Raw genomic sequence first — 24486 nt, 5'->3', positions numbered from 1 at the left:
GAGATCTGGGGTCTAGCCACATTGCCCTCTTCTATGTCATTGAGCAGAGACAAGCTTTGGCTGGGGGCTTCAGCTCTCCGTGCCTCAGTTTAAAGATGCCTTTATGTATAGAACATAGTCTGAGGATACTAACATTGCCGCTTCCTCAGTTTTACCATTCTGCAAGAATCTTTCTGAAAGAGCAATAAACGTGATTGGAACAGAGGGCGTTATTCTACCATATCAGCGCTGGCCCACTGGCTTAAATATTAGTTTTCAATATGGGGAATTCAGATATTTTCTGTTTAAATTATTTCAAAGGAAAAGTGGGCTTTAAATTGAAAAATAAATGTGATAGGTCTGTGCTATCCTTAAAATCAATGTATCCATTGGAATGTTTTTTCTTTTTTTTAAAAAAACTCAATGAAAATTTTTTAGTTTTCAGCATTTTTTACCAGTACCTGTTTGGTTCTCGATTCACAAAACCAAAAAATGGCTTGGTTTCTACAATTTCAATGAAAAGAGAAATTTTTATGCTGGAAAAAAAGGAGTAGCTCTAGATATTTGATTAAATGATAGTAAAAGTTTCAGAGTTCCAATTGTAACTCATAGTTCTGGTATTACATTGCTCCAGTATATTAGCACCCAAACATATTTAACTGAAATAGCAGACTTACAGTGTTGGTCTTTGTGGGCTGTTTCCCAGCCTCTGAAGCATTGGGCAGTCCACTGCCAGGATTCTTCTGTCACTGTCTGTCTTTACACCTGTCGATAATGACTCATCACTATGTTATCCAGCTGCTTTCTCCCAGTCTCTTCGCAATATTCACTGAGTTGCTGGGTCTCTCTGCAGTTCCTAGCAGATGGGGACCCATTCCACAGATGGGTGCTCCCCTCTTTGGGCAGGCTTGGCTGAAATGTGAAGGAGTAAATGGGATTGGGGATTGGAAATCCCTCCCATCTCTGAAATTGATCCTTGCCTTCGCAGGATTCAGACACAGTCATAGCCCAGGATATACCTTGTCTGGAGCTAAATAGCTGAATCTGATCTCACCTCAGGAACAATCCACCTTGACAAGCTGCCACCATAGAGGAGGAAGAGCACCCAGCCTGAATCTCACATGATGGCAGCATTCCTGAAAGGACCCTGGATTAAAAACAAGGCAGGACTGAGTCCCATGTGGCATCCCAACGGGATTGCAGAATAGAATATATATTGGTAGCACAGACATGTGACCTACAACAGCTCAGAGCCCAGTGGCACCAGAGCCCCAGCAGGCCTGGAATAACCTGTTCCTTCATTAATGCCACATAAACAGCTCTGGGGGAGTAGAAACTTTTTTCTCTCCTGCATTTCGTCAGCAGCTCTTGGGATGCAGCCACCACAGGAACCCACAGCTGAGGCTGCTCTGGCTGTTTGATGTTGGTCACTAAGAGGTACCTGGAGGCAAACACTAAAAGCTCAGTGTAATGTCCTAAAATGGTGTAAATTGACACGGTTCCATTGAGTTCAGAGGAGTTAGGGCTTTTTACACCAAGTGGAGATGTGGCCCTTTGATTTCAGTGGAGGTATTTTGTTTTACATTAGCTGGGGATCTGGCCCTAAAAAAGTGATGAAGCTATGTCAGTTTTCACCATTAACTCCACTGGCCCTACTGCTGATTTACACCAACCGGGGATATGTCCCCTAAAACAATTTCAAATCCATTTTATTTGCCCATGAATATGAACTGAATGAAAGACAAAAGTTTCTATCCAGTTGGCATGTTCTTAGCTCTTTGCCCCATGGGATTAATTGCCAGAGTGTAACTTTTAAGGCCTAGGAACAATTCATTTCCACTAGGGACAGAACTTCTGAGGAATTCAGTATTGCAGAGATTTTTCTGTATCTGAATTTCAACTTTTATAGGGATGGATGGCCTGGCTTTCTTTCTTTCTTTCCTTCTTTCTTTCTTTCTTTCAGAAATTCTATGAACACGAACACAAAAATAAAAGGCACTTTACACTGCAGGTGTGATGCTGTATGCCACCTTAAAACTTTTTATTTCACACTGATTGTAGGTATGTCAGAGAGACCGAACCAATAAGAAGGGTCAGATCCCCATGTGGTGTAAATCAGCTGTCGCGCCATTGGAGTCAAAGGGGCCAGATCCATATCTGTTGTACATCAGTCCTGCCCACACACATACTTTGTGTAAATCTGTCACAGTACCATTGGAGTCAATGAGGCCAGATGCCCAGATGGTGTAAATTTGCCTAGTGCTATGGAGCTATTCCAGTTGACGTGACCTGAGTGTCTGTACCATGATCCCTAGTTTTATGTTTGTTTCTGTATTTGAGATTCTTATTGCTTAGAACCTCCATCCCATTTTAATAACCCTGAAATAGTCTAAGATCTTGAGATCATGGTTCATAGAAATGTGTGAGGTGGGCACCCAGCTGGGAGATTGGCTGATGAATATATATACATTAGGTCTGTGGCAGCTAGATAACATAACAGGGATTGTGAGGGATCAGAGAACGGGGAAAGGCCCAGTCACAGACACTCACCCAGAGAAAGCACCTACTCCAGCATGAGGCAGGCAACTTCAGAGGTAATCCCAGAAAGAGTGGGGAGAAGTGGTGGCATATCTGTAAAAACTTGGGTTGTATCTCCCAGAATTGATCCATGTGATAGAGTTAACTCCGCATCTGGAGTTAACATTTTCACTGTATCAGGTTCTCTGCAGACTCAGGCAGATGTTGTATTTGTTACATTTGCTATCATCTTAGTTATGGCTTGTTTTCTAGCTTTCCAGTGCATGAAGAATAGAAAAATTAAAAAACTGAGATTCTGCTGTAATTCCATGACTCCTCTAGTTGGGGTTCTGAGCTAGGTCTACAGTTCTTAACCCTTAATTCAGTTACTAATGGTATCCTAATGTCACATTTCCATATGAACAATTTCTGTAGCTTGTGCTGGGATGTTATGTGATGTTGAATGGGCAAGGTGGGTAGTCCCCATAATTTCATCTGGATGGAGAGGCAGAGGATCACAAATGAGAGAGGAACCTTCCACAACACAATCTCTCTACTGATGTGCAGTCCACGTGCTTTAAAAAATAGTCTGAGAACTTCAAGACAGAGAAGTCTGCCGAGATGCGTCACTTTTCAGGATTGGGACCAAAAAAAAGTCAACATTTGCAAATAGCGCTCAAAATAATTATTGCAAATATTGTCTTAATATTAACAAGATGGCAAATGCTAACGCTGAAGGTTCTCTAAAAAGACATGGACTAGGCTGCAGCTATACTGCTGTAGTGCTAAAAGCGTAAAGAAGTCCTTAGACTCCCAAGTTACTAAGGCCAAGTTTTAAAGATATTTAGGTGCCGCTAGGAAATTATTGGGGCACTTTTGAAAATGGGAATTCAGCTCCTTAAAGCATATGTAATTTAGAACATTAAGTAACACTTTTATTCTAACAACATTCCCTAGCCTCTTTCCCTTTAGCTGAAGAGAGTTTTTAGGAGGAAAAACAAAAGAAAGCAAAACAAAACAAAACTTTTCTGACACATCACCCCTTAACTTTACCTTTGTTAAACTTAATAGATTGAGCTCCTTGAGTCTACCAATAAATGGCATTTTTCCAATCCTTTAATCAGTCTCATGGCTCTTCTCTGAACCCACTCCAATTTATGTACAATTTCTTGAACTGTGGAGAGGAGAAGAGTATTCCAGCAGTAGTAGCACCACTGCCAAATATACAGGTAAAACAACATCTCTACTCCTAACTGAGAGTCCCTTATTTCCACATCAAAGGATTGCATTCACATCTATTGTATTGGAAGTTCATGTTCAGCTGAGTATCTCCACAACCCCCAAATCAAAGGATAGAGTTCCCCATTCTGTAAGTAGGCCTAATTCTTTGTTTCTAGATGTTCCTAAACATTTACATTTAGCCATATCAAAATTAATATTGATATAATATCCTGTATAATATTGGATATTGATATAATAGGCATCACAGAAACTTGGTGGAATGAGGATAATCAATGGGACACAGTAACACCAGGGTACAAAATATATCAGAATGACAGAACAGGTCGTGCTGGTGGGGGAGTGGCACTATATGTAAAAGAAAGCTTAGAATCAAATTAAATAAAAATCTTAAATGAACCAAACCGTACCATAGAATCTATATGGATAGTAATTCCATGCTTGAATAATAAAAACATAGCATTGGGGATATACTACTGAACACCTGACCAGGATGGCGATAGTGACAGTGAAATGCTGTGAGAGATTAAAGAGGATATTAAAATAAAAAAAACCCTCAATAATAATAATGGGGGATTTCAGATATCCCCATATGGATTGGATATATATCACCTCAGGACGGAATACAGAGATAAAGTTTCTTGACACCTTAAATGGGTCCTGGAACCCACCACAGGAGAGACAATTCTTGATTTAGTCCTAAGTGGGGCAGAGGATCTGGTCCAATAGATGAATATAGCTGGACCACTTGGTAATAGTGACCATAATATAATTAAATTTAGTATCCCTGTGGCAGGAAAAACACCACAGTGGACCAGCGCTGTAGCATTTAATTTCAGAAAGGGGAACTACTCAAAAATGAGGAAGTTAGTTAAACAGAAATTAAAGGGTACAGTGCCAAATGTGAAATCTCTGCAAGCTGCATGGAAACTTTTTCGAAGACACAATAATAAAGACTCAAATGTATATCCCAAATTAAAAAAAACATAATAAAAGAACCAAAAAAGAGCCACAGTGGCTAAACAACAAAGTAAAAGAAGCAGTGAGAGGCAAAAAGGCATCCTTTAAAAAGTGGAAGTTAAATCCTAGTGAGGAAAATAGAAAGGAGCAGAAACACTGGCAAATGAAGTGTAAAATTCCAATTAGAAAGACCAAAAAAGAATTTGCGGACCAGTTAGCCAAAGACTCAAAAAGTAATAGCAATTTTTTTTAAGTACATCAGAAGCAGGAAGCTGCTAAACAACCAGTGGGCCACTGCACGATCGAGGTGCTAAAGGAGCACTCGAGGATGATAAGGCCATTGCAGAGAAACGAAATGAATTCTTAGCATCAGTTTTCATGGCTGAGGATGTGAGGGAGATTTCCAAACCTGAGCCATTCTTTTCAGATTATGTATCTGAGGAACTGTCCCAGACGGAGGTGTCATTAGAGGAGGTTTTGGAACAAATTGATACATTAAACAGCAATAAGTCACCAGGACCAGATGGTATTCACCAAAGAGTTCTGAAAGAATTCAAATGTGAAATTGCAGAACTACTAACTGTAGTCTGTAACCTATCATTTAAATCAGCTTCTGTACCAGATGATTGGAGGATAGCTAATATGATGCCAACTTTTTAAAAGGGCTCCAGAGGTGATCTGAGGAATTACAGGCCTGTAAGCCTGACTTCAGTACCGGGCAAATTGATTGAAACTATAATAAAGAACAATATTGTCAGACATATAAATGAACATAATTTGTTGAGGAAGAGTCAACATGTTTTAGTTAAGGAAAATCATGCATCACCAATTTACTAGAATTTTATGAGGGGGTCAACAAGCTTGTGGACAAAGGGGATCCAGTGGATATAGTGTACTTAGATTTTCAGACAGCCTTTGACAAGGTCCCTCACCAAAGACTCTTACGCAAAGTAATCTGCCATGGGATAAGAGGGAAGGTGCTCCCATTGATTGGTAACTGGTTAAAAGATAGGAAACAAAGGGTAGGTATAAATGGTCAGTTTTCAGAATGGAGAGACGTAAATAGTGGTGTCCCCCAGGGGTCTGTTTTGGGCCCAGTCCTATTCAACATATTCATCAATGATCTGGAAAAAGGGATAAACATTTTCAGATGATACAAAATTACTATAGATAGTTAAGACCCAGGCAGACTCAAAAGGATCTCTCAAAACTGGGTGACTGGGCAACAAAATGGCAGATGAAATGTAATGTTGATAAATGTAAAGTAATGCACATTGGAAAACATAATCCCAATTATAAATATAAAATTATGTGGTCTAAATTAGCTGTTACCACTCAAGAAAGAGATCTTGATCTCATTGTGGATAGTTTTCTGAGAACATGCACTCACTGTGCAGTGGCAGTCAGAAAAGCTAACAGAATGCTGGGAATAATTAAGAAAGAGATAGATAATAGAACAGAAAATATAATATTGCCTCTATATAAATCCAGGGCCAGCTCTAGATGTTTTGCTTCCCCAACCAAAAAAAAAAAATTTTGCTGCCCCCCACCCCAGCATTGGGCTCCCCTGCCCTTCCCCCCCCCCCGCACTCCCCTGCTGCCCCAGCCCTGGGTTCTCTCCCTACACCCACACCCCTGCCACCCCAGCACGGGGTTTCCCCCTTTCCCCCCCACCAGTGACCTCCCCCACCCCCCTGCCGCCCCAGCCCTGGGCTCTGCCCCCAACCTGCACCCTCCTGCTGTCTCAGGGTCACTGGTAACTCGCTCCAAGGGCGGGTCATTCAGCAGGAATTTTGGATGTGCACAGAACACAGATAGGATTGGTTCCCATATGGTTACAGAACTGCAGTAAAGTGGAACAATTTTCGGCTTGTGTGATTGGAGGATATCTGGATGCATATTATAAGACTGTCCTACATAAATGAGGAAAAGTTGAGGTGCCTTTATTATTCTTTTGTTCCACTCTTTGTTTCTATGGGGAATTTGTCAATGCAATATCACTGTCTTCCTTTTAAACAAATACATCTAAAAAAAAAGGCAATGGCTGTTGAAAATCGCAATTCCAGTCCTAAAAACCACTGGAAGCATTTCTTGCTCAATTTTATCCTACTTTTTCTACAGCAAATTACAGTGGATCAATATATTTGATTTGGGAGAAATGAAGTAACGCTGTCCAAATTGAGCTTGAGCACTCCTGAATTTTGAGGTGTTCAAATCTGGAAGGCAGGTGCTAGATTCCCTTTCTGAATATTAGCTAAATCTGGAAAGGAAAAGTCAATTTCTGCTTCCATGGCTCAGAAGTGGAAATCCTCCTACATGCCTGGTACTGTATCTAAAGCTGCTGAAGTCCTCTAATAGAGCCTCTCCTCCCTTACTTTTCATTTTAAATTCTAGTGGGATCCACATACCTCCCTTGCTAGGCTTCAGATAGAGAGGGGCACTGTCCATTTAGTCCCTCCAGTTCCTTCTTTGGGGGCTGCAAGAGGAGGTCACACCAGTATCCCTAAGCCAGTCTGGGGATGTCTTCTGAAGGGGATACCTTGGCCAAAGCCTTCTACTTCTTGGGCACACTTGTCCCCGTTCACAGGGCCACCCCGCTCTAGCAGTGAGCTCTCCATTCACAGCAAGCTGCAGCATGAGGTTTCAGTTCCCATACTCCCTCCCTCTCCCTTTCCTGGTCATAGCGGCCAAGGGAATGCTGGGAAATGTAGTTCTTTCCCTCCTCCAGGGCTGCCTCTATAGGCAGGGAGCTAACTAAGGAACTACAGCTCCCAGAGCCCCCTGTTTGTTCTCAGCTCCCAGGCTGGATCCCTGCTGGCTGCCGCCCCTGCAAATGGGCTGCCCCAAGTACCTGCTTGCTTTGCTGGTGCCTAGAGCAGCCCCTGTATAAATCAATGGGAGATATGATTGAGGCCTATAAAATCATGACTGGTATGGAGAAAGTAGATAAGGAAGTGTTGTTTACTACTAATCATAACACAAGAACTAGGGGCCACCAAATGAAATTAATAGGCAGCAGGTTTAAAAGAAATAAAAGGAAATATTTCTTCACACAACACATATTCAACCAGTGGAACTCCTTGCCAGAGGATGTTGTAAAGGCCAAGACCATAACAGGGTTAAAAAAAGAACTAGATAAATTCATGGATGATAGGTCCATCAATGGCTATTAGCCAGGATGGGCTGGAATAGTGTCCTTAGCTTCTGTTTGCCAGAAGCTGGGAATGAGCGACAGGGGATGGATCATTTGATGATTACCTGTTCTGTTCATTCCTTCTTATGGTCATTCCCTTTCTTATATTCTTATTGTTTGCATGTCCCATTTAACAACTGATCCAGATAACTCTGTATCAGCGGCCCATCCCCTTCATTATTTACCAATCCCCCAATTTTTGTGTTACCTGCAAACTTTATGAGTTATGATTTATGTTTTCTTCCAGGTCACTGATAAAAATATTCTGTTGGGCCAGGAACCAATCCTTGCAAAATGTCACACAGTGCCACCTCAAATGCCTTCCAACTGTCTAAATATATTACATCAACATCCATCTCTTTATCAACCCAACTTATTATTTCCAGTGTTCTGGAACTTCCCCTGTGTTCCAAGACTCACTACAATGAAACATTAATAATCCAGTGAGCTCTGCAGACAACTTTTTTAAAACTCTTGGAAACAAGTTGTCTGGATATCCAGACTTAAATAATGTCTGACTGAGGATTCCCTTCTTCATGCCCCTGGACCTTTCCACAGTAACAGAGCAGAAGGGAGAATATTATTGCAATTATTGTGGATGCAGGTGTGATGGGCACACTTGTTCTCTGGAAACTAGACAAAACTCTCCAGTGCATTTCAGGCAAGTCACCATGAATCCATCAGGTTGTATTCAGGGAGCTTTGATGTGTCTGGGAATGTTTCCATGAGTGGCCTAGAGGGGGAACGGTTCTTAGGCACTCAGAGGTGAACGTGAGGCTCAATGTTGAGCACTGCCACGCCCCGGGATGATGTTTCTGGTGGTTTTCTTTGGCAAAGATAAAGAGGGGGCTCATTTGTAAACTCTGAGGCTGGGTATGTTCCCACTTTATAAGGTGCTCAGTTGAAATTTTCAAAGGGACCTCATTTTCAAATGTGTCCAGTTAGGATTGATTGTCAGATATCCATGACAGAATAACCATTCATCCTTTATCAACATGAGACCGGATTCTTGTTGTCATCTTGAAGTGAGATGGTCATAGAACCATAGAATATTACGGTTGGAAGGGACCTCAAGAGGTCATCTAGTCCAACTCCCTGCTCAAAGCAGGAGCAATTCCCAACTAAATCATCCCAGACAGAACTTTGTCAAGCCTGACCTTAAAAACCTCTAAGAAAGGAGATTGCACAACCTCCCTATTTGTGAAAAAGTTCCTTCTCTACCTTGGTGGGTCCTGCGGTTATTGGTGGATTTGCTTGCCTCAGAGATTTACCCTGTGGGTCAGGAAACAGCCCAGAGACCTTCCCCACTGGTAGAAGCCACAGTCCAGGTCAATTCCTCCTGTGTCTAATCAGGAGTTGGGAGGTTTGGGGGGAACCTGGGCCCGCACTCTACTCCGGGTTCCAGCCCAGGGCCCTGTGGACTGCAGCTGTCTAGAGTGCCTCCTGGTACAGTTGTGCGACAGCTACATAATATACAACCTAAACGTCCCCCACTGCAACTTGAGACCATTACTCCTTGTTCTGTCATCTTCTACCACTGAGAACAGTCTAGCTCCATCCTCTTTGCAGTCCCCCCTTCAGGTAGTTGAAAGTAGCTATCAAATCTCCCTCTCACTCTTCTCCTCTGCAGACTAAACAACCCCAGTTCCCTCAGAAATTTCATCTGCAAATTTGACACCATCAGCTCAGGATTAAACAAAGACTGTGAATGGCTTGCCAACTACAGAACCAGTTTCTCCTCCCTTGGTTTTCACACCTCAACTGCTAGAACAGGGCCTCATCCTCCCTGATTGAACTAACCTCCTTATCTCTAGCTTGCTTCTTACTTGCATATATGTACCTGCCCCTGGAAATTTCCACTACTTGCATCCTATGAAGTGAGTAATCACCCACGAAAGCTCATGCTGCAAAACGTCTGTTAGTCTATAAGGTGCCACAGGATTCTTTGCTGCTTTTACAGATCCAGACTAACACGGCTACCCCTCTGATACTAGTTCCCTCAGACTTTCCTCATAAATCATGTGCTCCAGCCCCCTAATCATTTTGGTTGCCCTCCATTGGACTCTTTCCAATTTTTCCCCATCCTTCTTGTAGTGTGGGGCCCAAAACTGGACACAGTACAGATGACACCTCACCAATGTCGAACAGAGGGGAATAATCACATCCCTTAATCTGTTGGCAATGCCCCTACTTATACAGCCCAAAATGCTGTTGGCCTTCTTGGCAACAAGGGCACACTCTAGCTTCTTGTCCACTGTAACCTCTATGTCCTTTTCTGAAGAATTGTTGCCTAGCCATTCGATACCCTAGTCTGTAGTGGTGCATGGGATTCTTCCATCCTAAGTGCAAGACTCTGCACTTGTCCTTTTTGAACCTCATCAGGTTTCTTTTAACCCAATCCTCTAATTAGTCTAGGTGCCTCTGTATCCTATCCCTACCCTCCAACATATCTACCACTCCTCCCAGTTTAGTGCCATCTGCAAACTTGCTGAGAGTGCAGTCCATGCCATCCTCCAGATCATTAATGAAGATATTGAACAAAACCAGCCCCAGGACAGAGCCTTGGGGCAGTCCACTTGATACCGGCTGCCAACTGGACATCAAGCCATTGATCACTACCCATTGAGCCTGACGATCTAGCCAGCTTTCTATCCACATTATAGTCCATTCATCCAGCCCATACTTCTTTAACTTGCCGGCAAGAATACTGTGGGAGATCGTATCAAAAGCTTTGCTTATGTCAAGGAATAACACATACATTTCTTTCCCCACATTCACAGAGCCAATTATCTCCTCATAGAAGGCAATTAGGTTAGTCAGGCAGACTTGCCCTTGGTGAATCCATGCTCACTGTTCCTGATCACTTTCCTCTCCTCTAAGTGCTTCAGAATTGATTCCTTGAGGACCTGCTCCATGATTTTTCCAGGGACTGAGGTAAGGCTGACTGGCTGTAGTTCTCTGGATCCTCCTTCTTCCTTTTTTTAAAGATTGGCACTACCTTAGCCTTTTCCCAGTCATCCAGGACCTTCCCCGATCACCATGAGTTTTCAAAGATTATGGTCAATGGCTCTGCAATCACATCCGCCAACTCCTTTAGCACCCTTGGATGCAGGGCATCTGGCCTCATGGATTTGTGCTCATTATGCTTTTCTAAATAGTCCCAAACCCTTCTTCCTCCACAGAGGGCTGGTCACCTCCTTCTCATGCTGTGCTGCCCAGTGCAGCAGTCTGGGAGCTGACCTTGTTTGTGAAGACAGAGGCAAAAATAAGCAAAGCCCTTATCTCACTGACATGAGAGCAAACCTACATTTTGGAAACCTCATTGTTCTTAGGTGTTTGGTCCAGATGTGTGTGTTTGGATCAGTTTAAAAAGATGGGGAGGGGTTAAACTCATATCTGGACATAGCTGCATTTTAGAAAGCTCTTGATATCTGGAGGGGCTCAGCAAAAGTGTTTTTGACCTTTCTCTAGTCTTTCGGGCTGAAATTGCAAAGCCACTTGGAAGATTTTGTATACTCAGTTCTGAATGAAATTAATGGGAACTGGCATCCCAATTGTCAAGGCAGCTTTGAAAATCTCAGCAGTAGTGATCTAAATAGAACTGATGATCTGGGCAGTGACCCGGCATCCTTACTCCAATGCAACCCCTGTCAATGGTGATCTCTTTCTATTCTACTCTGCAGGGTGGTGTCAAAAGGCATGGACACACCAACGTCCCAGAAACCTAATTGTTGACAAAGGGCAGAGAGAACATCTGAGCAACTCCTCCAACAACCAAAACATAGTGGTGCTGTAGCACCCAGTGAGCCAAATCCAGTCCTGATATAAAAGGGCTCATCACCATCTGGAGTTAATGTTGCCAGAGAAGTTTACCTGAGATATGAATTTGTGCTGCTCCACACAAGACCAACAACTGCAAGTCTGGTGTCACCTCTAAAACACCCAGGTGGTGGAATGCCATAGAATCCAGGGACAGCACTCTCTGCATTATTTATGTATAGAGATGGATAAGGAAGCACATACTCCAAAGTATAGGCCTCTGTATAACATCTTGTGTTGTCTGACCTATTGATTAGGTATTGATCAGCCAAATTATTTAGTGTTCCCATTTAAAAATTGAATTAGTTAGTTTCTTGTCCCAAGATCAGGTTGAGTATTATCAGTATTACTGTTTAGTTGGGAGTCCTATTGTGCACGTCAGTGACAATAACACTAATGCACTGGGAAGAGATTTTGGGACTGCAGCATTTTCATTATCACTATGATTTGTTTTGAAAGTAAAATAATCCAAACATGTAAGGAACAATAATACATCCTGTAATAATGTCCGGCATCATTACCTAGGGTATATTCACTGTACACTTTGAGAGCTCTGGAAGGGTTGAGACAGATTCTAGTTTGACTCTAGAATGCCGATTGAGAATTCCAATGAGCCTACCCATGCTAGAAATGTATAGGCCTTCCTGTTCATCATGGATATGCATGAATAACTTCTTCCTCTTTTACCCTATCTTAACTGCCTCACCCTCATAGTATTGAGGTATTTTCATCCTACCAGTTAGGAGATTGTTAGGAGTGTTAGTGATGATAATGTACTATTCAGGCCTGTATATTTGACTGAGATAGAAGTTTGGGTCTTGTTTGCCCCATTTGATATTTTTATATCTTTACTAACATGTGTGAACAAAGAACAAAGACACAGCGTGTTATATCTGCCTACAAGCAGATGGGGTGACAAGAGATAAGAGATACAGCTAATGTGTTGCTGGGCATAGTAGGAGTTTAATATACAATTGTACACTTGAAGGACAGTCCTCCTTCAACTCCTATCCCAAGATAAGGTCAAGCAACCAGTCGAGAGTGGTCAGGGGAGTTGGGTGGAATGTATAAGAAACACTAAAACCAAAGAAATGCCTGTCCCTGACCAAAGCACAACCTCACTCCTTACCCCTCCCATGAGATACAAAAGAGGTGGTACTGAACCCCTGAGACTCACAACCCTCCAAAATGGAACATGACCATAAATAGTAAGGGGTGTGACTAGGGGTGTGCACTGCAAGTGTAATTTCGCCTGCTAAGTAAGGTGAAGGGGACACAGGGACGGCTCTGCGGCATATAGAACTATTGATATGTTTGCTTGATTAACTCCAATAAACATCACATTGTATTCACTTCAGACTTCCCATCTTCTGCTTTCTGTCTGTGTAGCAAAGAACCAGAGCAGGATGAAGGGAAAAACCCCTAATATCTTAGCCTGTATTTGCCAGAAGCTGGGAATGGGTGACAGGAGATGAATCACTTGGTGATTATCTGTGCTGTTCATGTCCTCTGGGGCACCTGGCATTGGCCAGTGTTGGAAGACAGGATAATGGGCTAGATGGACCTTTGGTCTGATCCAATATGGCTGTTCTTAAGTTCTTATGTACTAATACAGTTTCTGCTAATAAGAGCACTGTGCAGTATTTCTACATTTTTTTAACAATGGAACAGTATGGTGTAGTGATTAGGGTGGGTGGATTGGAGTCAGGGCTCCTTGGCTCTATTCCCAACTCTGGTGTTAGAATGTAATCTAATGATTATGAGAGGGGCTGGGCAGTATCAGGACTCTTGGGTTCAAATCCTGCCTCTGGGAGAGCAGTGAGGCAATGGGGTGCTATATGTTATAGAAGTGAGAAAGCAGCCTTATTCTGTTTGGGGGAGATAGTATTGGGTCATGGCTAGAATAGTTGACTGGGATTCAGGATTCCTCCTGGTTTCTGTTCCTGATTCTACAGCTCAGTCATTGTATAATCGTGAGTGAGCTCTTTCACCTCCATGGTAGATGCTACTCCCATTTGCATTAGTGTAAACACAAAGTAATTCCACTGCTTTCAGTGACATTACCCCAGATTAAATTTGCGTATCTAACAGAAGATTCTAGCCCTCTTGTCTTCATTTCCCCCCCTCTATGAAATGAAGATAAGATTCACCTAACTTTACACTTGTTTGAATGGAAAGGTTTACAGACCCCTACAAAGCAAATGGTGCTTACTCTGTTTTCCTTCAGCTTCATTCGGTCAATGGGCCTGACTCTCCTCTCACTGCCCAGTGTAAATCTGGACTAACTCCACTGGACTCAATGGCTCCTGCATTCCCCTTTCCATATTACACCAATCTGCACAAGCCCATGATCTCACTCAAATGAACTAATATGGCTTTCACAAAAGGAGATTTATTTTACTGATGTAATCCTCACTATTGTCCTTCTTCTTCCCTCTAGAGGCAGCACACAATGTTCTGAGGAAGAAAATGTCCTACTACACCACCTTCACCCAGTTCCTTCTTCTGGGATTCTCTGACATTCTGGAACTGCAGATTTTACATTTTGTGGCATTTCTGGTGATTTACCTGGCAGCTCTGATGGGGAATCTTCTCATCATCTCAACCACAGCCCTCGACCACCATCTTCACACCCCCATGTACTTCTTCCGGGTGAACCTGTTCATCCTAGACCTCAGTTCCATCTCTGTCAGCATCCCCAAATCCATGGCCAACTCCCTCATGAACACCAGGTTGATTTCTTATCCCGGATGTGTCACCCAAGTCTTTCTCTTCATAGTATTCATTGCAGCTGATCTTGCCTTACTCACCGTCATGGCGTATGACTGATATGTTGCCATGTGCCAACCACTCCACTATGAGAGTGTGATGAACAGGAGACTGTGTGTCCAAATGGCAGCCAGTGCCTGGATCAGTGGAATTTTTTGCACTGCACACCGGGAACAGAGTTGCAGTAACTTTCTGTGGAGGTAACATGGTGGATCAGTTCTTCTGTGAAATGCTCTAGCTCCTGAAGCTCACCTGCTCTGAATTGTAGCTCAGTAAAATTGGGGCTCTCATCTTCAGTGCATGCATAGTCTTAAGTTTTATATATATATATATATATATATATATATAGTGGTGTCATATGTTCAGATCTTCAACACAGTGCTGAGAATCCCCTCTGAGCAGGGCCGGCATAAAGCCTTCTCCACCTGCCTCCCTCACCTCACTGTGATCTCTTTAAAAAACAGGAGTACTTGTGGCACCTTAAAGACTAACAAATTTATTGAAGCATGAGCTTTCGTGAGCTACAGCTCACTTCTTCGGATGCATAGAATGGAACACACAGACAGGAGATATTTATACATACAGAGAACATGAAATGGTGGAAGTATGCATACCAACAGGAAGAGTCTAATCAATTGAGATGAGCTATCGTCAGCAGGAGGAAAAAAACTGTTTGAAGTGATAATTAAGATGGCCCATAGAAGGTGTGAGGAGAACTTAACATAGGGAAATAGATTCAATTAATGTAATGACCCAACCATTCCCAGTCTTTGTTTAGACCACAGGTAATTGTGTCTAGTTTGCATATTAATTCGAGTTCAGCAGTTTCTCTTTGGAGTCTGTTCCTACCAACGCTATAATAAAAAGGATTCTGCATGGACTCCTCCTGAGGGTCGAAACAACAGACTGGACTTCTACATAGATTGCTTCCGTCACCGTGCACGGGCTGAAATTGTGGAAAAGCAACATCACTTACCCCACAACCTAAGCCGTGCTGAACACAACGCCATCAACAGCCTCAAGAACAACTCTGACATCATAATCAAACAGGCTGACAAAGGAGGTGCTGTCGTCATCATGAATAGGTCGGAATATGAACAAGAGGCTGCCAGGCAGCTCTCTAACTCCACATTCTACAAGCCATTACCCTCTGATCCCACTAATGATTACCAAAAGAAACTACACCATCTGCTCAAAAAACTCCCTGAGAAAGCACAGGAACAGATCTATTCAGACACATGCCCAGAACCCCGACCAGGTGTATTCTATTTGCTACCCAAGATCCATAAACCTGGAAATCCTGGACGCCCCATCATTTCAAGCATTGGCACTTTAACAGCAGGATTGTCTGGCTATGTGGACTCTCTCCTCCGGCCCTATGCTACCAGCACTCCCAGCTATCTTCGAGACACCACTGACTTCCTGAGGAAACTACAATCCATCGGTGATCTTCCAGAAAACACCATTCTGGCCACTATGGACGTGGAAGCCCTCTACACTAACATTCCACACAAAGATGGACTACAAGCCATCAGGAACAGTATCCCCGATAATATCACGGCTAACCTGGTGGCTGAACTTTGTGACTTTGTCCTCACCCACAACTATTTCACATTTGGGGACAATATATATCTTCAAGTCAGTGGCACTGCTATGGGTACCCGCATGGCCCCTCAGTATGCCAACATCTTTATGGCTGACTTAGAACAACGCTTCCTTAGCTCTTGTTCCCTAACGCCCCTACTCTACTTGCGCTACATTGATGACATCTTCATCATCTGGACTCATGGAAAAGAAACCCTCGAGGAATTCCACCGTGATTTTAACAATTTCCATCCCACCATCAACCTCAGCCTAGACCAATCCACACAAGCGGTCCATTTCCTAGACACTACTGTGCTAATAAACGATGGTCACATAAATACCACCCTATACCGGAAACCCACTGACCGCTATACTTACCTACATGCCTCCAGCTTCCATCCCGGACACACCACACGATCCATTGTCTACAGCCAAGCTCTAAGATACAACCGTATTTGCTCCAATCCCTCGGACAGAGATAAACACCTACAAGATCTCTATCAAGCATTCTTAAAACTACAATACCCACCTGCTGAAGTGAAAAAACAGATTGACAGAGCCAGAAGAGTACCCAGAAGCCACCTACTACAGGACAGGCCTAAAAAAGAAAATAACAGAACGCCACTAGCCATCACCTACAGCCCCCAACTAAAACCTCTCCAGCGCATCATCAAGGATTTACAACCTATCCTTAAAGATGATCCCTCACTCTCACAGATCTTGGGAGACAGGCCAGTCCTCGCTTATAGACAGCCTCCCAACCTGAAGCAAATACTCACCAGCAACCGCACACCATACAACATAAACACTAACCCAGGAACCTATCCTTGCAACAAAGCCCGATGCCAGCTCTGTCCACATATCCATTCCAGTGACACCATCATAGGACCTAATCACATCAGGCATGCCATCAGGGGCTCGTACACCTGCACATCTACCAACGTGATATATGCCATCATGTGCCAGCAATGCCCCTCTGCCATGTACATTGGCCAAACTGGACAGTCTCTACGCAAAAGAATAAATGGACACAAATCTGACATCAGGAATCATAACATTCAAAAACCAGTGGGAGAACACTTCAACCTCTCTAACCACTCAGTGACAGACTTGAAGGTGGCAATTTTGCAACAAAAAAACTTCAAAAACAGACTCCAAAGAGAAACTGCTGAACTCGAATTAATATGCAAACTAGACACAATTACCTGTGGTCTAAACAAAGACTGGGAATGGTTGGGTCATTACATTAATTGAATCTATTTCCCTATGTTAAGTTCTCCTCACACCTTCTATGGGCCATCTTAATTATCACTTCAAACAGTTTTTTTCCTCCTGCTGACGATAGCTCATCTCAATTGATTAGACTCTTCCTGTTGGTATGCATACTTCCACCATTTCATGTTCTCTGTATGTATAAATATCTCCTGTCTGTGTGTTCCATTCTATGCATCCGAAGAAGTGAGCTGTAGCTCACGAAAGCTCATGCTTCAATAAATTTGTTAGTCTTTAAGGTGCCACAAGTACTCCTGTTCTTTTTGCGGATACAGACTAACACGGCTGCTACTCTGAAACCTGTGATCTCTTTGTTTGTTTTCACTGGCATCTTTGCCTACCTGAAACCTACCTCCTGCTCAGCATCAGGTCTGCACCTTGTGGTGGCTGTTTTCTATTCCATGGTGTCTCCAATGATGAATCCGGTCATCTACAGCATGAGGAACAAGGAGATCAAATCTTAATTGAGGAGACTGACTAGGGGGCAGTTATTCACCAAGAATTAATTTTCTGTCTTTTTCCAATAAATACTCTTTAAGTTTGTGTCTCCCAGTCCATGTCATTTATTTCCATTACAACACAATTTATGCAGAAGTGGACCAGATTCTGCTCTCAGTTGCTCCCAGTGCAAATCCAGATTAATTTCACTGATGTCAATGCAATTGGGTTGCTTTACATCAGCAAAAGATCTGACCCAATCCTGGAGTTAAGCTGGTGTGCACTTCATGGGAGGGAAGAATCAGCCTTTCATTCTGTGCCCAAGCAATGCCTATTAAACTGTGTTGCCACTTACACCTGTTCCATGGACACTCGAAAGCAAGGATGGGAGCTTATTTCCCTTTTATGTATAAATTAGGACCCAGAGATGTTAAGGTCAGAAGGGACCATTGTGATAATCTAATCTGACCTCCTGCACATTGCAGGTCGCAGAATCTCACCCACCCACTCCTGTAATAGACACTTAGCCTGTGACTGAATTACTGACATCCTGAAATCATGGTGTAAACACTTCTAATTACAGAAAATTAACCATTTACACTAGCTTAAACCTGCATGTGACCCATGCACTATGCTGCAGAGGAAGGTGAAAATCCCCCAGTGTCTCTGCCAATCTGACTCCAAATATGGCAATCAGTTACACCTTGAGCATGTGGGCAAGACCCACCAGGTAGAAACCTGGGAAAGAATTATTTGTAGTAACTCACTGTATTCCCCATCTAGTGTCCCATCTCCAGGAGTTGGGGATTTTTGCTACTTGGAGTTGCCGATGGGCCACATACCATTGTAGGCAGTCTCATCATGTCATCCCCTCCATAAGCTTATCAAGCTCAGTCTTGGAGCCAGTTAGGATTTTGTCCCCACTGCTCACCTTGGAAGTCTGTCCCACGTGGCATCAAAGGAGTCAGACTGGCATAAAACGGGCATATGTGAGAAAATAATCAGACCTTAACATTTAGGGCTAGATCCTTAGCAAACCAGTGTAGTTCTATTCATTTTGATAGCACTTAGCGAATTTACACCCTATGGGGATCTGGCTTCCTGATTTCAAAGGAGCTAAATCCATTTACACCAGACAGGGACTGGGCTCATTGATGCCAATGCTGTCATGCCAGTTTACACAAGCTGTGGATCTGACCTGTACGTTTGAATACCAAGGAGCTGAATTTATTCAGCTTAACAAAGAAAACGTAAAGAGCTAACTTAAGCACAGTCTATAAGTACCTACACAGGAACAAATACTTCATAATGGGCTCTCCGGTCTAGCAACCAAAGGTATAACATGATCCAAAGACTGAAAGTTGAAGTTAGACAAATTCAGAGTACAAATAAGGTGTAAATTCTTAACCACTGGAACCATTTACCAAGTTTTGTGGTCAAGAAGTCAGACTGGATGATCACAATGGTCCCTTCTGGCCTGGGAATCTATGAATACTGTTGGTTGACAACCACACTGCTGTGAGTTACGGCTTGCCTCTCACTTTGCAACTAAGCCTTTAGAGCTGCATGCTGATTATACCAGTGTAAATCTAGACTCGACACTGTTGTGGTTTTGCATGTGTACATGACCTGAACACGATTGTGTGTTTACATGCAGACACACTAGTGTGTGTTTGTGTTTATGTGGGCTGTGCAATAGTTTGGGGGGAGGGAGTGGTTGTATGCTGTTGTGTGGCACTAGATGTCAATGTCCCTTGATAGAAGCTACATAGGGCTTGAACACAGGGCCTGTCGATTTTCAAGCATGATCCCATACTGCCTATGCTACAATCACTGAGTGAACTAGTACAGAGACAATAGCAAACTCATAAGCTGCTGTACAAGCTCTGACCACTAGAGGGGGACAAGGAGCCACACTGTGTTAACCTGGGTTACCTGCACACTTCTGGAGTGTGAGAATCTGAGTGACTGTGTGCAGGCAGCTGAGAGCGGGTTCGGGCCCTAGTGAAAAAAAACTTTGGGCCCCTTAGCAAGGGTGGACCGGCTAAACAGGGCTGACGAAGCTGGGGAAGTCGGGCCCCGGGCCCTCTTCCGGACCACCAGGCCCCGGTAATTTGTGGTGGCTTCTCCCCCTTCTCATTGGCCCTGACCGTGTGTACCTGAGAATAAACTGCAATAACAATGACATGGGATTAGTGGGAATGTCTGTGCAGCCCTGGGCTCCAGGGCATGCGAGGTGATTTCAGTTCAGATAAAGCAGCCGCACAGAGTCACTCATAGATATCCACTGGTCTTCGTGTGTTACAAATCCCTTCTGTGCCCAATCCCCAGAGCCCATGAGTCTGTCACACCCCTACCAGCGAGCCTGACTCTTTAGATCAAGCTGCAGGGACTCCTGCCTTTATCTCTTGAGGTCCCTGTGTAACTACAGGGTACCAGCCAAGATGGTGACCACCATATAAGTGCAACAGGGGCCCTATTTCTATATTAATCATAGAATCATAGAATCGTAGGACTAGTCCAGTCCCCTGCACTCATGGCAGGACTAAGTATTATCTAGACCATCCCTGACAGGTGTTTGTCTAATCTGCTCTTAAAAATCTCCAGTGATGGCGATTCCACAACCTCTCTCGGCAATTTATTCCAATGCTTAACTATCCTGAGAGTTAAGAGGTTTTCCCTAATGTCCAACCTAAACTGCCCTTTCTGCAATTTAAGCCCATTGCTTCTTGTCCTATCATCAAAGGTTAAGGAGAACAAATTTTCTCCCTCCTCCTTGTAACAACCGTTTATGTACTTGGACACTGCTATCGTGTCCCTGTGACACTCTGTGCTCCAAAACTGTACCCTGGCACCCCCGTATTTTCCATGGTGATATGACTATGATAGGTTTTGTACAAAGTATGCATTGTGAGATGTCATTTAAAAAATCTTAATATCAAAAAAACATTAATATCCTGTTGCATTGTATGTGCTATCACTGTATGGGAAGTTATGAAGTTTGCTATGTGTGTGTTACTGAAATATATTCTAAAATTGCAAACACCCACAACTAGCCTGTTGCAGGTTTTGTACATCGTCAACCCCTTTGATACGAGGAGGGCGAGGGTAACCCCGCCTCCCTGTGTCTACGTTGGTTCTACTACCTCGCCAGTAGTCAGGACTGTGTGGCCCAATGGCTAGAGTCCCTCTAACTCTTCGTCCTCTGGTGGGATAGCACGACCTAGCAGCCAGAGTCCCTATAGTGAGCGACTAAAGCAGCTTTGCCCAATGGCCAGAGTCTCTCTGAATTCTCTTTCCCTAGGGGGATAGCATGGCCCAGCGGCAGGAGTTCATCTATCTCCTTTGAGGTAAGTGAGGTGAATTATGTTGTAGAAAAGCGGGAGGGGAGTTGTAATGATGCCCTGTAGGGGATCCTGGGCCCACTCGCCTTCACCAGGCTCTGACCCAGGGCCCTGTCAGTGATGGCATGATCCACCATGGGTCAGCGGGGAATCCTACTGAATCATGCTGCCCTCATAGTGGTGGGAGGTACCACTCCCTTACCTTCCCTGGGTCACTTCCTACCAGTTCACCAACCATAGCAGTCCCTGTGGCATCAGGGTCTCCAGGTTCCTCAGCACCCGGCACTTCCTGGGGTTCCAATAGCTGCAAGCCTCTTGTCCGGGTTCCTGGCTCCTCAGCTCTCTCCGGTAAGGGTTGTAACTGCTCCTGGGCTGGAGCTACCACTGAGCGTCCTCCCTTCTTGGCCGCCAGCCCTGATTGAGCAGCTCTGCAGGCTTTTATACCTGACTCCCAGTGAGAGCATGCCCAGCAGAGCCTCAGGGTCATGGCTGATTCTGCTAGCAGGGAAGAGTTAATCCACACTACCAAGGACTATCACAGGATCTGTATACAATGAAGGCTTCTCAGAGGGAGCACATAGAGAATGGAGACTGCTTTACTCATATCATAGCAAAGGATCTTTCCAGAAAGCTGGAGGAAGCTATAAAAGGGGGAAGTGACATCATCACTTGGTCTCACTCCCCCCACAACTCAACACCTGTAAAGACATCTTGTGGAAAAAGGCTTTAAAAGAGGGTGGTGGTCCCAGACTGAAAAGACGAATCCCAACCTGTGGCTGAAGGAACTATACCATCATGGTGAGACATTATTTGAGTTAAATCCTGTCTAGTTTATAGCACTCAGATTGTAATTTTGCTTTTATTTCTCGGGTAGACAACTTTGATCTGTACGTTTATTACTTATAATCACTTAAAATCTGTCTTTCTGTAGTTAATAAAGCTGTTTTATGTTTTACCTAAACAAGTGTGTTTTGCTTGAAGTGCTTGGGGAATCTGCTCAGTGTACAGAAGCTGGTGCATGTCGACTTTCCTTTGTAGACATGGCGGACTGGGTAATAAACTTTCACCGGTGAGGCTTCTGACCAGGTGTGATGGGGTGTACCTACCCTGAACTAGCCCCTAAAGGGTTAACTGTGCTTTTCAGGCTGAGGAAGCCTCGGCTTTCTGACTCTGCTGGGCATGTTCAGCCTGGAGGCAGAGTATAAAAGGAAGCAGCCCAACTCAGTGTGGGAAGGTTGCTAAAGGGGGAGGATGCAGACTGCAGGCTCTCTCCAGGGAGCTGCTACAGGATCCAGATCCAGATCCAGATACACAGCACACAGAGCTCCAGATGGACTCCAGATTGCCTGAGGAGCCCAGAGAAGAGTCCACGCCGGCAGGAGCTATGCCACTTGAGGACCCATAGACCCGGGGGAGCCGTAGAGCATCGCTGAGGGAGAAAGTGTAGGAAGCAGCCCAAGGGACGTAGACTTTTCTCCGGTGAGTGAACTGGGGAACCAGTCAATGTGTTTCAGGAGGATGCGCGCTGACTCAGTGGTGAGCACCCCCACCACCCCCAGGGCCCTGGGGTGGGACTTGGAGAAGAAGGGAGGGCCTGAATCCCCCTATCCTGAGCACCACATAGCTTTGAGCTCTCCCTGTTTGCCTGGGAGGGGAGGAGAATTAGAGTGGGGGCAGTGTGCTCGGGGAGGACGCAGAGCAGAGGTGAGCTGGGGTGGGGAGGTGTTGCACGGCTCCCGGGGGGGGGAGCTGCTGTGGTGGGGGGGCGCCTCAGGGCAGGGGGGAGGAGCTGCCATGGGGGGGCACCTCAGGGCACAGGGGTGGGTGGGGAGCTGCCGCAGGGCTGGGGAGGGCATAAGGTGGAAGTTTCGCCTAGGGCGCGAAACTTCCTTGCACTGGCCCTACCTATCCCTCTCTTAGGGTTGAATCACATGATTCTCCCTCTCAAATTGGGTCCCAGGCTATAGCAATATGTGCACCCATCATGATTTCTCCCACCATGCTCGGTACCTGCAGTTCTTCCCACAGGAGCTGTAACCAGTAGTAAGTTGAGTGACTAGTCCATCTTCACCATACAAAGAACAATTTATTTACCACTGTAGGAACAAAGCGTAACATAAGAAAAAATATGAGCAGCTCCAGATTGATAACTGCAGTATCTTGATAAGAAAAAAATTGGATTAATTGCCCAGACTCAGTTTGTCTTTAGGAAACATTGCAATAGTTTTCTCTTCCAAAATGCCTTATCACCATAGCAAGAAGAATACAGTATTTATTATTTAAATAAAAAAGATAATACACATAATTATATAAAGATATAGGTGCCCCCACACATCATAAATAATACAATAAAATCCCATCAGCATTAAAATAATCATTTAAACAGTAACTCAGCTATTCACACACCTACAGAAACTATTTTTAATTCTTCGTCACTGGGGAAAGGAAAACTCTAAGTCTCCCAGAAAACCCCTTCAAAGATATTATGACATTGACACCTTGAATAGATGACAAAATAAATGGATATCCACATTTAATCAAACATATTCCACCCTGCAAATTCCTACCCTACTAAAGTCACCTGGAATAAAGAAACAAATCAATCAATGAATCTATAAAATGAAACAAAATGAAAAAGAGACAATCAAGCAAACGAATAAGCCAAACTTCTCATACCCCAACCACAATTTTTATCCCGAAAAAGGAGAAGCGCCAGAAAGTTCATGAAGTCGATTAGTGATTTAGCTATGGCTATTGATAGTCTGTGCTATGTGCTCAGATAGCAAGATGATGTTAGCAGTATAAGACAGATAGATAGATGTGTCTGTACATTTATCCATAGGTATTTAGATTCTGATCTTATTTACACTGGTGTCAGGGCTGGCTCCAGGCAAAAGCTAAGCAAGCAGGGGCTTGCGGTGGCCACTCTGGAGAGGGGCGGCAATTCAGCGGAAATCCAGGGTCCCCCACTCCCGCTTGGAACGAAGGACCTCCTGCTGAATTGCCACAGATCGCAGTCACAGCTTTTTTTTTTTTTGGTTGCTTGGGGCGGCAAAATCCATGGTGTAGTTTGAAATTAATTCAGGGTATGTCTACACTACGGGATTATTCCAATTTTACAGAAACCGGTATTTGGAAACCGGTATAAAGTCCAGTGCACATGGCAACACTAAGCACATTAATTCGGCTGTGTGCATCCATGTACCGAGGCTAGCGTTGATTTCCGGAGCATTGCACTCTGGGTAGCTATCCCATAGCTATCCCATAGTTCCCGCAGTCTCCCCTGCCCATTGGACTTCTGGGTTGAGATACAATGAATGATGGGGGCAAAAACAGTGTTGCAGGTGATTCTGGGTAAATGTCATCAGTCAA

This window comes from Mauremys mutica, chromosome 13 (genome assembly GCF_020497125.1).
Source record: "Mauremys mutica isolate MM-2020 ecotype Southern chromosome 13, ASM2049712v1, whole genome shotgun sequence".
NCBI lineage: Eukaryota > Metazoa > Chordata > Testudines > Geoemydidae > Mauremys > Mauremys mutica.
This window is presented reverse-complemented; position numbering follows the sequence as displayed.